Genomic DNA, 16,453 nt, shown 5'->3' on the forward strand with positions numbered 1-16,453 from the left:
CAAGCATATCCTCCAACTCTCAAATCATCTGTGTGGCTCTCTTCTGCACCGTCTCCAATTTTTCAGCCTCCTTTTTAAAATGTGAACACCAGAACTGTATGGAGTTTTCTAGCATTGTTCTCACCTATTCTGTATATAGAGGTAAACTTCACGTCTTTACTCCTACTCACTGCTCCCTGTTTATACACCCAAGGATCACATTAGCCTTTTTCCCACAGCATCCTACTGGAAGCTCGTGTGGAGTTGTTTGTCCCTCTGATCCCTAAATCCTCTTCAGAGTCACTGCCTTCCAGGACACAGTCTCATTCTGTAGGTGTCGCCTGCATTCCTTGTTCCTAGTAGATGGATCCAGTTTACCAAGTATAACTATTGTACCAATCTTTGTGTTATTCACCGATTTATCAGCAATCATTTTCTTTATGTCCAGATCATTGATGAAAATGCTGAATAGCTGCAGGCCTATTACTGATCCCTGAGGAACCCTACTAAAACACCCCCACTCTTTGATTCCCATTGACAGCTACTTTGAGTAGCCGCAGTCAGACATGCCGGCTGCTTCTAGGAGCAGCACAGGGCCAGGGCAGGCAAGGATCTGCCGGACTGTTAGCAGCCTATCTTCTGATTTGGCTGCAAGAGGGTAGGCAACCCTAGACTGAGACTGAGATTGACTGTTAGAGGCTCCACAATCGACTGATTGATCATCATCTACCAGTTGGTGACCACTGACCTAATACAAGTACTGTAGTTCAAGCTCTACTATGAAAGTTGAACTTACAAATGTAGAATTATGTACATAAAAAAACTGCATTAAAAAAAAATCAATGTAAAATTTTAGAGTCTGCAAGTCCACTCAGTCCTACTTCTTATTCAGCTACTCAGACAAACAAGTTTGTTTGCATTTGCAGGAGATAATGCTGCCTGCTTCTTGTTTACAATGTCACCTGAAAATGAGAACAGGCATTTTCATGGCACTGTTGTAGCTATTTACGTGCCAGATGCGCTAAAGATTCATATGTCCCTTCGTGCTTCAACCACCATTCCACGCTGATGATGGGTTCTGCTCGATAACAATCCAAAGCAGTGCGGACCGACATGTTCATTTTCATTATCTGAGTCAGATGCCACCAGCAGAAGATTGATTTTCTTTTTTGGTGGTTCGGGTTCTGTAGTTTCCACATCAGAGTGTTGCTCTTTTCAGATTTCTGAAAGCATGTTCCACACTCGTCCCTTTCAGATTTTGGAAGGCACTTCAGATTCTTAAACCTTGGGTCAAATGCTGTAGCTATCTTTAGAAATCTCACATTGGTACCTTCTTTGCATTTTGTCAAATCTGCAGTGAAAGTGTTCTTAAAATGACCAACATGTGCTGGGTCATCATCCGAGACTGCTATAACATGAAATATATGGCAGGAAAAACAGAGCATGGGCCATACAATTCTCCCCCAAGGAGTTCAGTCACAAATTTAATTAACACTTTTTTAAAACGTGCATCATCAGTATGGGCATTTCCTCTGGAATGGTGGCTGAAGCATGAAGGGGCATACGAATCTTTAGCATATTTGGCATGTAAATACCTTGCAATACTGGCTATAAAAGAGCCATGCAAATGCCTGTTCTCACTTTCTGGTGACATTTATAAAGAAGAAGAGAGCAGCATTATCTCCTGTAAATGTAAACTTGCTTATCTTAGCGATTGGCAGTAGGACTGAGTGGACTTGTAGGCGCTGAAGTTTTACATTGTTTTGTTTGAGTGCAGTTATGTAACAAAAAAATTATAATCAACATTTGTAAGCTGCCTTTCATGACAAAAAATTGCACTAGAGTACTTATAAGGTGAATTGAAAAATACTATTTTTGTGCAAATATTTATAATAAAAAACAACATACTTTGGTTTCAATTACAACAAAGAATACAAAATTTATGAAAATGTAAAAAGAATCCAAAATATTTAATAACTTTCAACTGGCATTCTATTATTTAACAGTGCGATTAAAATTGATTAATTGCAATTTTTAAAAATTCTTCAAAGGAGTTACTCTGGATTTACAGTGGCATGCCTGAGAGCACAATTTGACATTATTTATAATTATCAAAACACTGAGGATCCATACTCATGGAGTAGGATGCCAATATACACTATTCCAGTATACACCATTTGCTTCAGAATGACACTGGGATAAATCAAGAGTAAGCAAAGTAGAAATGAGGTACCTATCTGTGACAGTGGATAGTGGGCTTGATTCTGATTCTTACATATACTGGCTTTACACTGGTATAACTCCTTTTAATTTAGATGAGTTACTCCTTAATAACACCAGCATGGGATTGTGATCCTATTTCCAGTAAAAGCAATAAAGTTCCCACAGACTTGAACACTACAGGATCAACACACAAGTGAGATTAGAATTAATCCCATTATTAACAGAAGAAAAAATTCTACTGTAGAACCTCAGAATTACGAACACCAGAGTTACGAACTGATCAGTCAACCACACACCCCATTCGGAACTATGCAATCAGGCAGCAGCAGAGACAAATAATTAATAAAAAGCATCAGAGGGGTAGCCGTGTTAGTCTGAATCTGTAAAAAGCAACAGAGGGTCCTGTGGCATCTTTAAGACTAATAGAAGTATTGGAGCATAAGCTTTCGTGGGTGAATGCCCACTTCATCAGACGCAAGACCCACGAAAGTTTATGCTCCAATACTTCTGTTAGTCTTAAAGGTGCCACAGGACCCTCTGTTGCTTAATAAAAAGCAAATACACTATAGTACTGTGCTAAACAAGCTACTAAAAATGAAGGGAAAGCAGCATTTTTCTTCTGCATTTTAAAGTTTCAAAACTGTATTAAGTCAGTGATCAGTTGTAAACTTTTGAAAAGAACAACCATAATGTTTTATTCAGAGTTACGAATAACCTCCATTCCTGAGGTGTTCATAATTCTGAGGTTCTACTGTATTTATTACACTAGTATAAAAAGAGACTGAGTTGCAGCATTAATCAAATGATCAAATCTCTATTTTCTGAAGATACAGAAACAATTAGCTTTGCAGCAATATTATATATAAACATTTATATACATTATTGTATTCATAATTTGATTTTAATTATTTGTTTTAATAACTTCAAAGAGTCACAGTACCTTTTAATTGCCCTGTTGTATTTATATAGTAAGTTATGGGATCAGTTTTGTATTCTGGTCTTACCCAGAAAATTAAGACAAACGCTGACATAGCCTCTAAAATATAGAAATAAACCAATTTCTTTCTAGCAACATCCTGTGCACCTCATTTCTTTTAAAATAGCATCATGAACAATGTTCAATATACTGTAGGAAAATAAAGCAGAGGTGCACTTATTTCCCTTGTTTCTACTCAACCACATTCTGTCCTTGCTAAATTTTGTTTTCATTAGCCATTGCCTTGTCAGTCTTGAAGTTAAAAATGCAAAATAAATGTCTTTTGAAACCCAAGCACAATTGCATCTGTCAGTCAAAGATATTCCATCTTCAGCAATAAAACTAAATTGTAATTGTTCTATCAATGTGTACAAATATTGATGCACTGTGCAAAGCAATGTACTATATTGTGCACTGGAGAAACCCTATGAATGAATATTCCGAGACTAAATGACTGAATTATAGTATTAAAAATTGGAGCCAAATTCTGAACTGCTGTACATTGGTATAGTTCTGTTGACTTTGAGGTAGCTACACCAAAACTATATTATTAGCTGAGAATCTGGCTTTTATTTTAGACACAGACTCTTCCCCCTGTTGATATCAAGAGACAGAGGTGCCTGAAGCTCTTGACTCTTAATTGTATAAATTTCATATATGAACGCCTTACTTTATTTTCAACACACTAAATGGTGTGCCAAGATTACACGTGTTAAAATCAGTTGTTTCATGAAGACTAATTAAAGCTTTGGTACCTCTAACAGTACACCTCTCAAAAAAAAGTTTTAAAATTATGCCACATTACTGTATTGATTTCTAGTTTTAAGCAATATCTTTGCATCTGATACAAATTGATTCTTGTTTCAAAGGCAATTCATTTTTGCAGACTGGGACCTAAAAAGCTTTAATTTAGAAAATTGCTGAAGGGTATATATTTGTTTTCCACACCCTGAAAGGTACATTAGATTCTTTTTAAGAGAAGTTATCATAGTCCAACAGTTTTTGTAGCTATGTATTCCATTGAAGCTATTTGAAGAGAAGGAATTTTACACAATTCATGGCTAGCAAACATAGCAATTGCTGACTCAGGGCTTGTCTTCACTACCATGCTGCAGCTGCACCAACGTAGTGCATCTGGTGAAGACGCACTATGTCGATAGGAGAGCACTCTCCCGCCAATATAGTGTGGTGTAGACACAGCTTTAAGTCGATGTAACTTATGTCATTCACGAGGTAGCTTTTTCACATCTCTGAGTGATGTATGTTACATCGACTCAAGAAGTAGCACAGACAAGCACTTATTTTCAATAGGCCGGATTCTGATCCCCTTCCTCTTGATGGAAAGCACCTTACTCCAGGAGGAGTTCCACTGACTTCAGTAAGACTTCTCGTTGAGTAAGATGGTGCTCATTGTGAGTGAGGGGTATGCAATCTGGCCTAGTGTGGTTGTATGTAGAACGATGGTATTTCAGCTTTTTCACTGTGCGTACCAGTATGGGGAGGGGGAAGGAGGAATACCTCACTTGTACTATCCCCCTTTCCACTACCCCAGTTCTGTATACTGCAGACTACCAGAACTAACACTGGCAGCTAATTGTCCATATTTTGAGAACCACTGTACTAGGACAGTTTCTTAGTAGCATTTCTGAATTGGACTGAAATATTCTGTTCAATATCTTCATCAAGGATTTAGATAATGGCATAGACAGTACACTTGTAAAGTTTGCAGATGATTCCAAGCTGGGAGAGGTTGCAAGTGCTTTGGAGGATACAAATAAAAGTCAAAATGATCTGGACAAACTGGAGAAATGAACTAAATATTATGAAATTCAGTAAGGACAAATGCAAAGTACTCCATTTAGGAAGGAACAATCAGTTGCACACATACAAAATGGGAAATGACTGCCTATGAAGGAGTATTGCGGAAAGGGATCTGGGGGGTCTTGGTGGATCACAAGCTAAATATGAGTCAACAGTGTAACACCGTTGCAAAAAAAGCAAACATTCTGGGATTTATTAGCAGGAGTGTTGAAAGCAAGATATGAGAAATAATTCTTTGGCTCTACTCCGGGCTGATTATGCCTCATCTGGAGTATTGTGTTGAGTTCTGGGCGCCACATTTCAGGAAAGATGTGGACAAATTGGAGAAAGTTCAGAGAAGAGCAACAAAAATGATTAAAGATCTAGAAAACATGACGTATGAGGAAATATTGAAAAAATTGGGTTTGTTTAGTCTAGAGAAGAGAAGACTGAGAGGGGACATGACAACAGTTTTCAAGTACATAAAAAGGTTGTTACAAGGGAGGGAGAAAAACTGTTCTCCTTAACTTCTGAGGATAGGACAATGAACAATGGGCTTAAATTGCAGCAAGGAAGGTTTAGGTTGGACATTAGGAAAACTTCCTAACTGTCAGGGTAGTTAAGCACTGGAATAAATTGCCTAGGGAGGTTGTGGAATCATTGGAGGTTTTTAAATGACAGGTTAGACAAACACCTGTCAGGAATGGTCTAGATATTACTTAGTCCTTCCTTGAGAGCAGGGGACTGGACTAGGTGACCTCTTAAGGTCCTACAATTCTATGGCTAAAATCATGCATGCTGGTAATACATTTCATTCTTTTCCATTATAGAAAGGAATTGAAGAAATTGTAAGGGTTCATGGCTTTGTCTAGCAATTCATTTATTTAACAGCTGACTACTGCTTTCATTTTATTCACACTGACATACAATTTATAGGAATAGGAAATTGGCTATTTATGAATGGTTTGCAATCCATTAGCGAACATCTTCCTCTTACAGCAAACAGGAATGACCAACAAACAGGTGTTAGAGAGTAGAAGCAGCTTTATTTCCTAGGTGCAGTTCTACCATAATGGCCAGCAGCAGAACAGCGATTATGACTTGAAACAGATGTGCAATGTTTTCTTTTCTGCCTGAAACCACAAGGGATGTCTGTATTAAATTTAACTTGGTGGGCTTAGGGGAAGAAAAGATTTGTGGTTTGGAAGGACAAGAACTGACATTGTGGTGCATTGGAGAGGGTGATATAAACTGGCGGTGGGGAAGTTTAGGCTTGAAATTAGACGAAGGTTTCTAACCATCAGAGGGGTGAAATTTTGGAACAGCTTTCCGAGGGAAACAGTGGGGGCGAAAGACCTCTCTGGCTTTAAGATTAAGCTTGATAAGTTTATGGAGGGAATGGTTTGATGGGATAACGTGATTTTAGTCAATTAATCAACAGCGTGCCATCGTTGGAAAATAGTATCAATGGTCAATGAGGGTCTGGCTGGAGAATCTTGCCTGCATGCTCGGGGTTTTACTGATCGCCATATTTGGGGTCGGGAAGGAATTTTCCTCCAGGGTAGATTGGCAGAGGCCCTGGAGGTTTTTCACCTTCCTCCGCAGCATGGGGCAGGGGTCGCTAGCTGGAGGATTCTCTGCGACTTGAAGTCTTTAAATCACAGGATTTGGGGACTTCAACAGCTGAGTCAAGGGAAAGGGGGTGGGTCAGCTTTTGTGGCCTGCATCATGCGGGAGGTCAGACTAGATGATCATACTGGTCCTTTCTGACCTTAAAGTCTATGAGTCTATCTGAGGAGTACTTGGACAACCAGGTTCAGAAAGCATCACTACTCCAGATATAAGGAACCAGACACAGTAGAAACGAGAGAGGAGGACTTGCAGTTTTTTATCGGATGCAAGGGGAGCAAGCAGAATTCAACACAGCTGGAAGAAAATGATGAAAGACAGGCTGTGACTATCAGAGATGAGAGAACCAGGAGGAATTTACAAAGCTATAATTATCAGTTTATCATAAAAACAGCAGAAAATATATCTGAAGATCCAGCTAGTTGAACGGAATGGAGAGCTGAATAGGACACACCTGTGGATGGCTACTCAGCCCAGTCCATAAGACTAGGAAGTGTACCCACAAAGATCTCCTAAAATAGACCTTCATGCCAAGAATTCAGTGCTAAGAAGAATGGAAAGAATGTCTTCCAAGAAACAGGTGGGCAACAGGATGATATGCAGTCTTCTCTGAACCAATACACAAGTCATCATTCTGAGACTGGATAGGCATCTTAAGTCACCAGGAAAGGCTCCACTGGTGAGGGTGCATAACCGCACTAACAACATTTTCACACAATGCCTCGCAGATTATAGACAATTCAAGGAACGTGTAAGGGTGCTGAACGGAAGGAATGTCCAACGGAAGGAATGAAAGCATAGGAAGACAGAAGATTCTGGAAGAGAACCACTGGGTAGCTCACTGATGTGAGGTAGAGGATTGCTACCTTCTCAGGGGCAACAGGGCTGGATAGTTTGGATGGACTTCATCTCGATACAAGAGAAATTAATCTCCCTGGGGACTCAGGAGGGTTTAAACTAAAAACAAGATGGTAGGGTGAAATGAGGATACAAATGAACACTCATTTAGTGAAAATGTGAGAAAAAAAAATCAAGATGTTGAAAACAAAATTATTCAAGGAACAAAGGGACATGAAGAGAAGAAATTATTTAAATTGCCTACACACCCATGCTAGATGTCTAGTTAATCAGCAAGAAGAACAGGAATTGTTCCTTTATGAACATAAGTTCACCTTAGTTGAACTAGCCTGATGGGAAGCTTTGCATGATTGGAATGTTAAAATCAATTGTTATAATCTATTTTTGAAGGATTGAGTGGGAAAAAGCTGCAAGTCTCCAAGCAGTCACTGTGCACAGAGGAAGACAGGAGTGGAGACGGAAACCCTCTTACAGACGCTGTGTGTCAAAAATAGTGCTACCTGTCAAATGATCTTGAACACTTATGGAACAATGTCCTAAGAGATAAAGCAAAAATTGGGTATTAGTTGGTGTCTCCTACAGGCAATCAAACCACACTAGAGAACAGGGTCACCGGCTCCTTAGAGTCTGGCTTGTAAAGTCTCCGGTAATTTCCAAAAGATTGGAAGGTCCTCAGTCCATAGTTCAATGTGCGCCTTTTAGTTGTAAATCTACAGTCCAAACAATCAGGGTGGGAAAGAAGCAAAATGGAGTCATTCCAGGGGTCTTTACCTAGAAATTTTCTTTTTCAAACAAAGTTCAAAGCCCATTTTTTTTTAAAGTTACTGGCAAAAGATGGAGTTCAGGGTCACATGAGTGTATCGCATGTCCTTACATGGCTTGATGACTCACAGCGGGTAGCCATTGGTCCCCTGGAGGAGGAGGCATCTGCAGAAAGAGCCATCTGGAGGGAAGGAGTTTCTTTTATGGCCCATTGTGAGCACTAGTGTCTTTGATGGACCATCAAATTTGAAACAGAGGGTCCTGTGGCACCTTTGAGACTAACAGAAGTATTGGGAGCATAAGCTTTCGTGGGTAAGAACCTCACTTCTTCAGATGCCTGGGGCATCTTACCCAGGAAAGCTTATGCTCCCAATAGTTCTGTTAGTCTTAAAGGTGCCACAGGACCCTCTGTTGCTTCCAACAAATTATGTTCATCTATGTGTCTGACAATTTTGTTCTTTACTATAGTTTCAACCAGTTTGCCAGTTACTGAAGTCAGACTAACACAGCTACCCCTCTGATACTTGACATCAAATTTGAATAGTCCTTACACAACTGTGCTAGATAGACTGGATGTAAACTACTTTCTGGGTATTTTCCGAGAAACAAATACATTTGTGATACATGTATATAACCAATATTTATAACTTCAGATACAATGATAATACATGGATTTAAACAGTGTGATTTTATTTAGCAAATCATAACTTTTCCATTGACACCTTACATGACATACTTTGTACAAAATGTATTGCAATTGTCTAACAATGGCAATATCAGTGCTATACATGGTCATATTTCAAACATACAGGATCACAATGGGTGAAACGGTTTCTTAGGGATTTTGTCCCATTTTTATGTTCCTTACTATGTTTCTTAACCAACCCACTTTTGAAATCAATAGGAAATTTGGTATTGACTTTAAAAGGAGAGGATTAATTACATTACATTCTGGATAGTCCAGGTCACTTCTTTAAGACAAAAATAGACTCACATTTTTTTTTGTAATTTACCCTAAATGTTTGCTTTACTCATGCTGGTGACAGTAATCGTGGATGTTAATTCCCTCATGGATTACAGTGAAGTAAATCAAAGAAGTTTTCAGACCCCCAGATCTCATCAGACCCATCAGCTCCTTTACTCTGAAGTAACCGGAAAGGGAATCTCCCTAGCCTGTCAGTACAAAACATGCTAAGCTTGTTTTAGCTGAAAAATATTCTTTGTGTATCCTATACCTTACATAATTTGTGAAAAGAAATATGATCTTGACCTTTATTAGGAAAAGAAGCTATTGATCCATGTGGTGTGAAGTAAAATGGATATTTGATTATTCCATGTTGATGTCAGATAGATTATAAAACAGAAGTTGTTTAATTGTTTTAATTAACCAATCACCCACACCCTATTTCTCACCCTTTTCTCTTTTCCTTAGCTAAAGTGCATATTTGGGAATTATTGTAAACACAGTTGCTGTTTGACTTTGAATCTTGAAAGTGGATTAAAAGAAAAACGAAAGCCACGGATTTGGAACAAGATGTACAGTTCCATCATTCATATTATTTGTATTACGTACTGGAAACTTATGCTGATGAATACCTTTATTTTAAGAGGTCCACTAAATATTCCTTCTGAACAATTTACACTGTGTGCTTAAGTATTTGTAGGACTGGAGCCTAAAACAACATTTTTGGGGAAAAAATATTTTTTTAAAAATAAGGTAGCTTGTTAAATTAAAGATTTGCTTTTGTTTTCCCCCTTTTTTTTAACTTGTCACTTTGTGAGCCCCAGCATATGAGGGCTTTTGTCAGTCACCCATGATACTGTCTTGTCTGATATGATATAATGCCAGATGACTTGTGGAACCATCAGACAGTGTGATAACTGGCAAATTGGGTCAAAGCACTGGAAAGACAAGGTAGATTCTTAAAACTCTGGTTTCATAAATAAATTATTGTATTTTTAAAAAATCCACAGTTTTTTGTAAATAGCTTTTAGAGCATAAGGATATTTAAGACCATCGAGTAGGTATTTTCTTTCCTGGCCACCAGGTTATCTCCATATCATTAGACAGTATCATGTTCACATGTCAATCACTAACTCCTGTTTAAATTATTGAACTCTAAGATTTTAAAGGGCACTAAAGTAAATGGGAGGTGTAGTGAGGCTGAGTGGCCTCCCTCCGAGTGGGAGAGCGAGGGACCACTACATGGCCCATGGAGGGCGGAGCCTAGATAGCCCCGCTCTCCTCGTCAGAAGGACTGGGGTGTGGCCGGAAGTATAAAAGGCCGGCCCTGCAGCACAGCTGGGGGAGAGCCTGCAATGGAGGATGCTTGGCCTGTTCTCCAGAAGCCCCGAGAGGAACTTGCACCTGGCGGTTCCCGATCCCCAGGCATGGACGAGGACTAGCCAGGAGTATCCGCTGCGGTTTACCCTGAGGAGCCAGAAGAGGCCTGGAGGCCGCAGGTACCAAACCCTGGGGAGGCAGGAAGTAGCCCAGGGACAGCCCCTAGGGTGGCCAGATGTCCTGATTTTATAGGGACAATCCTGATTTTTGGGTCTTTTTCTTATATAGATTCCTATTACCCCCCCCCCATCCCAATTTTTCACATTTGCTGTCTGGTCACCGGAACAGCCCCGGAGCAGCCAGCTGCAGAGCCCGGGAGGCTCTAGCCCAGGACAGGAGATCTCTTATCACTCACCTGGAGAGACTGTTTGTTTGCTGACTGTCTGAGTCCTACTCAGGCTAAAGCCAGCCCTGTAAAGACTGTTTGTTTGCTGACTGCCTGAGCCCTACTCAGGCTAAAGCCAGCCCTGTAAAGACTGTTTGCTCGCTGGCTGCCTGGGTTCCACCCAGGCCAGGGGCCGCCCTTGAAGACTTGTTGTTTGTGGACTCCTTGGGGCCTGCCCAGGCTGGGGCCTGCCCAGGCTGGAGCCACCCCTGACAGACTGTGCTGAGGGGCTGACCACTTGAGCTACCCCAGCTCAGGCCAAAGCCTGGTAGTGACAGTTGATCGCCCAACCCTATTGTGGGCCCCCGGTTACCCTGCAGACTCTGGTCCGGAACAGAGTGGGCCAGCCGGAGTGGCCTCCCTCTGAGCGGGAGAGCGAGGAACCCCTACAGGAGGCTTTTAGGGTCACCATTAAAGCAGAACTAACTGCTACCCCTAAATCATCCCTTGTGCCTAAATTCATAGCAAAGAAGAAGAAATTAATAAAATCTATTTTATAAATAAAAAATTCCCTACCCCTAAAAAGGAGAAGAACCAGAAACTCCATGAAGTCCAGCAGAGTCTTCATAATTGCTATTGATTTTAAATGGAAGGCTCTCAGATACTACACTGATGGCCAGCAGTATTAAACCTTAAGATAGTCAGATGGATAATTCATACATCCTACATCGCTGCCACTTTTGTACGAACAGTATGTAAGGATGTGGCAGTATGATTGGTTCTGGAGAAATATTTAACTTTTTGTGGCTTCAGTTCTGTCTACTCCTCTTGATGCTGGTATAGTTTACCCATTCCCCATCCAGGCAATTAATTGGATTTGGGCTGAGTGCTGCCAGTAGAAAAACTGTTCATAAATCAAGACTCCCTGAGAAAGCTAACAGACCTCTTGAAACCCTTGATTCGATGACCAAAAGGGTAGGTAAATTAATTACTACTATAATTTTCCACCAGCTTTTGACTGAGTTTCAAATGAGTTCACTTAGCTGTGTTTACACCCTATTTTGTACTTGCCCTCTCTGAACATTCAAATTATCAAGATTTACTCACACAGTTCATCATGGGAAACTAATGCTCAGCTTGCATGCTTGAGTAATCACAGACAGCAAATTTTAAGCTCACAGTGGAAGTGCCTGCATGGCCATCTCTTAAAAATCACATAGTGAGTGTAGGAGTGTAGAGCTAATGATACTCTCTACTCTTGCTAGGTCTTGACTGTAGGCTAGCATCATCTTTAGGTCAACGACAGCAATATTTGCCAGCAGGTCAAACAATATATGCACTGAGGTTTGATCTTAGTGATAAGGAGGTCGGCCATCTTTGTAGTGTATGGTTGTTGCCACTTTTTCTATGCATTTGCCTAGGAAAGAAAAGTTGAGGCACGGTGATAACATCATTGATCATTATCATCCAGGGATGGTTTCTTAAGGACTGGGTAGACTTTTGCATGCTTCACAATGGAAGATCCAAACTACCTCAAGAAAGGTGGGGTGGTTTTTGATTTTCCTTTTGTAAATACGACTAGTCCCGCTGATGATGGAAGTTCCTTATACCATTCAGTCCGCAGAGTGGCAGTGTTTCTGCTCCAGTCATGGAGCCTTCCTTGGAACCACAAAGAATGCTGGACACAGTTCAAATGCCATCATTCTTTGTTAATAAATATAGAAAGGTATATTCCAACGCAATCTGATTAGGATGAGTGTCACCGTGCCTCGGTGGGTCACAGCTGAGGATGCCTGATTCGGGACAAATTGCTGAGAAATAGGGCAGTCTTACCCCAAATTGGTGGTTATTCTATCATTAGATATACCCAGCCAGTCACAAAATGAAGCTTCTGTTTCAGCACACTGGTTAACAGTTAGTCAAAAATGCAGTCTCCTTAAGCATTCCAGCACTTTTATCACCACCCAGACACTAGACTTGATGAGTGGTAACTGAAAACCAGTTTAATCACACAAAGGGTTCTTCTGATCTCAAGAGACCAGCCACATAGCTAGGTCAATATATAACTCCGATATTACCCAATAATCACAATGCTGCCCATCCTTTAGTAAAATCTAAAGGTTTATTTATAAAAGAAATGAAATAGAGTTAAAATGGTTAAGGAAATCATATGCATGCAAATGATTGCAAAGTTCTTACATCAGGTTTGAAGCAGTGATGGAATAAACTGTTAGTGTGCAAACGTCTCTCAGGAAATTATCCCAACAGCTTGTGGGTCATCAGTCCTTGTTTAGAGCTTCCTTGTTAGAAATCCAGTCCAGAGAAATGAGGCAGGAAATGAAGACAAAATGGAGATGTTTCCAGGGTCTTTTATACCCTCTCCCATGTGGATGGAATTTTACTGTCCCAGACAAAGCCCACAGCAGAGTTTGCATTGGTATATGTTTGGTTCACATATTCAAAGTCTTCCATGCAACCATGAGGGCTAGAAATGAGTTTTAAATTGAAGCTTTGATTCTTTGGGACCATTCTGCAGCCAGAGACCCTCGGAGTACAAAGAAGCTTAGGTTTGGGTTAGATATTTAGATTAGGCTGTAAAAACAGAGTGTGTGAACTTTAAAGACCCCCTGGCAAGATTAAGCTTTGCTTTGATGTCCTGGTGATTTCCCCTCCCCACACTGTTGTATAGTAGGCTGGCTGCTGGCATTCTACAGAGAGTGGGCTGTATATCAGTGATTAGTGTGGTCCTATAGTTTGGTGCTATATAAAGGGATGGAAAGTGATATATATGGGTAGAATATGAGTATTGTTAAGAAAAAAATATACTACAACCTTAAAGAGCTGGACACACTGATGTCAATGGGAATAGTGTCTCTGATCAAAAAGTGCATGCAATCCTTATTTGGCATTATCTAGTACCATTAAATGGCAGTATTAGCCAAGTGATACCATACAGTTTTATTAGATATGACAGTCTTTTCTCCTAATAGAAAAATAACTCTGCAATATTGTGATGGATTCGGTCACACTGACCCCCTTGGGACTGTCACCTGACGTGCTGGAATTACCTCTGACCCCGTTTTCCACTGTCAGCTTGGGACTCCAGAACGCTGCCTTGTTGAGCCAGACAAGCTAGTCTGCTGCAGCACAGACCCAGGTCTTGTCCACGCCCTCAAAAGCTGCAGATTTTAACCAAAAACTGCTCAGCAAGTCACCTATCTCCAGCACCCAACACCCAGTTCCCAATGAGATTCAAACCTCAAATAAATCTGTTTTACTCTGTATAAAGTTTATAGAGGGTAAACCCATAAATTGTTCATCCTCTATAACACTGATAGAGAGATATGCACAGCTGTTTGCTCCCCCAGGTATTAATCACTTACTCTGGGTTAATTAATAAACAAAAGTGATTTTAATAAGAATAAAAAGTAGGATTTACATGGTTTCAAGTAATAACAGACAGAACAAAGTAAGTTACCAATCAAAATAAAACAAAACACGCAAGTCTAAGCCTAATATGTTAAGAAACTGAATACAGGTAAATCTCATCCTCAGAGATGTTCCAATAGGCTTCTTTCACAGACTAGACTCCTTTCTAGTCTGGGCCCAATCCTTTCCCTGGTACAGTTCTTGTTAGTTCCAGCTAAGGTGGTAACTAGAGGATTTCTCATGACTGGCAGTCCCCTTTGTTCTGTTCCACCCGTTTTATAGCTTTGGCACAAGGCGGGAATCTTTTCTCTCTCTCGGTCCCCACCCCTCCTTCTATATGGAAAAGCACCAGGTTTAAGATGGATTCCAGTACCAAGTAACATGATCACAAGTCACTGTAAGACCTCATTCTCCACTCTTTCAGTGCGGGCCTGCAGGTACCCAGGAATGTTTGCGAGTAAACAGAGCCATTTACAATCAATTGTCCTAGTTAATGGGAGCCATCAAGATTCCAAGACACCATTAATGGCTCACACTTTGCATAGTTACAATAGGACTTCAGAGTTATACTTCGTATTTCTAGCTTCAGATACAAGAATGATACATTCATACAAATAGGATGAACAAGCTCAGTAGATTATAAACTTTGTAATGATACCTTACCAGAGACCTTTTGTATAAAGCATATTCCAGTTACATTATATTTATACTCATAAGCATATTTCCATAAACACATGGAATGCAACATCACAAATATCTCTTGGAAAATGCTGACTATTCTAATGACAGCAATTGTATGTTAATCAGGAATGAACAGAAGGACTAACACAGCTCAGTGTACAATGAGAGATGTGCATGGAGCACAGCTAGCTCACACCAGACTTCAACAACAAAACATCCAGATAGATACAGTGGCAGAACACAACTAAAGAGGCACAAAGCTCTAAGGATTCTTTTAATTTTAAAAGCCTAGAGCCTGTTCTATCCAGCAGGCACAGTACCCTGAGGGAGGCTAGGAGGCTGCATTACAAAATGAAGTATTGGTATTTGTGATTTTAAATACTGGGTGGATATAAACATTTTTAAACAAATCTTGCAAAGCATAAACAATTTTGACTTACCCTTTTGCCTAACATATGTGCTTTCTATACTGCTTTGCATACATAAATCCACAGTGAACGTTTACTATGAACTGTATTGCTATGTGTTTGAAGCCTGAGTATTAACTCCTGTTTCACTCAAAGAGATGGAAGTGCTCCTGCTGTAGTGTTTTTGATGTGGCATTTTTTTTTTAAAGCAGCAGGTGATTAATATTAATACCAGGATTAATATTAATGATAGTATTTACAATATGCTATTAAAATATAAATGAACAGAGAACTGTGCAAATACCAGTTGGGCACATGAATATAAAATGGAGTATCTCATATGGGAAATAGTTTTTCTTTTCTCCATGTCCAGAGTGGATTGCATATTTTTAGCTTACATGCTGCTAGGCAGAGATCCAACCAACAAACTTCTGGTTTTGAATATCCTCGGTTGACTCAGTACATTTCCAGTGCCTTTCCACTAAGTGGAAGCCTTCAGCCAAAACCAAAGGTTATGCAGGTCATAGATGGCTACCAGTCAGTGATGAAGTGGGTGAATATAGTGTGTAAACAAAAACAAATGATCAGAGGGGTAGCCGTGTTAGTCTGAATCTGTAAAAAGCAACAGAGGGTCCTGTGGCACCTTTAAGACTAACAGAAGTATTGGGAGCATAGGCTTTCGTGGGTAAGAACCTCACTTCTTCAGATGCAAGACATCTGAGGTTCTTACCCACGAAAGCTTGTGCTCCCAATACTTCTGTTAGTCTTAAAGGTGCCACAGGACCCTCTGTTGCTTTTTACAGATTCAGACTAACACGGCTACCCCTCTGATCATTTGTTTTTGTTTACACACTATATTCACCCACTTCATCACTGACTGGTAGCCATCTATGACCTGCATAACCTTTGGTTTTGGCTGAAGGCTTCCACTTAGTGGAAAGGCACTGGAAATGTACTGAGTCAACCGAGGATATTCAAAACCAGAAGTTTGTTGGTTGGATCTCTGCCTAGCAGCATGTAAGCTAAAAATATGCAATCCA

This window comes from Trachemys scripta, chromosome 5 (assembly GCF_013100865.1).
Source record: "Trachemys scripta elegans isolate TJP31775 chromosome 5, CAS_Tse_1.0, whole genome shotgun sequence".
Lineage (NCBI taxonomy): Eukaryota > Metazoa > Chordata > Testudines > Emydidae > Trachemys > Trachemys scripta.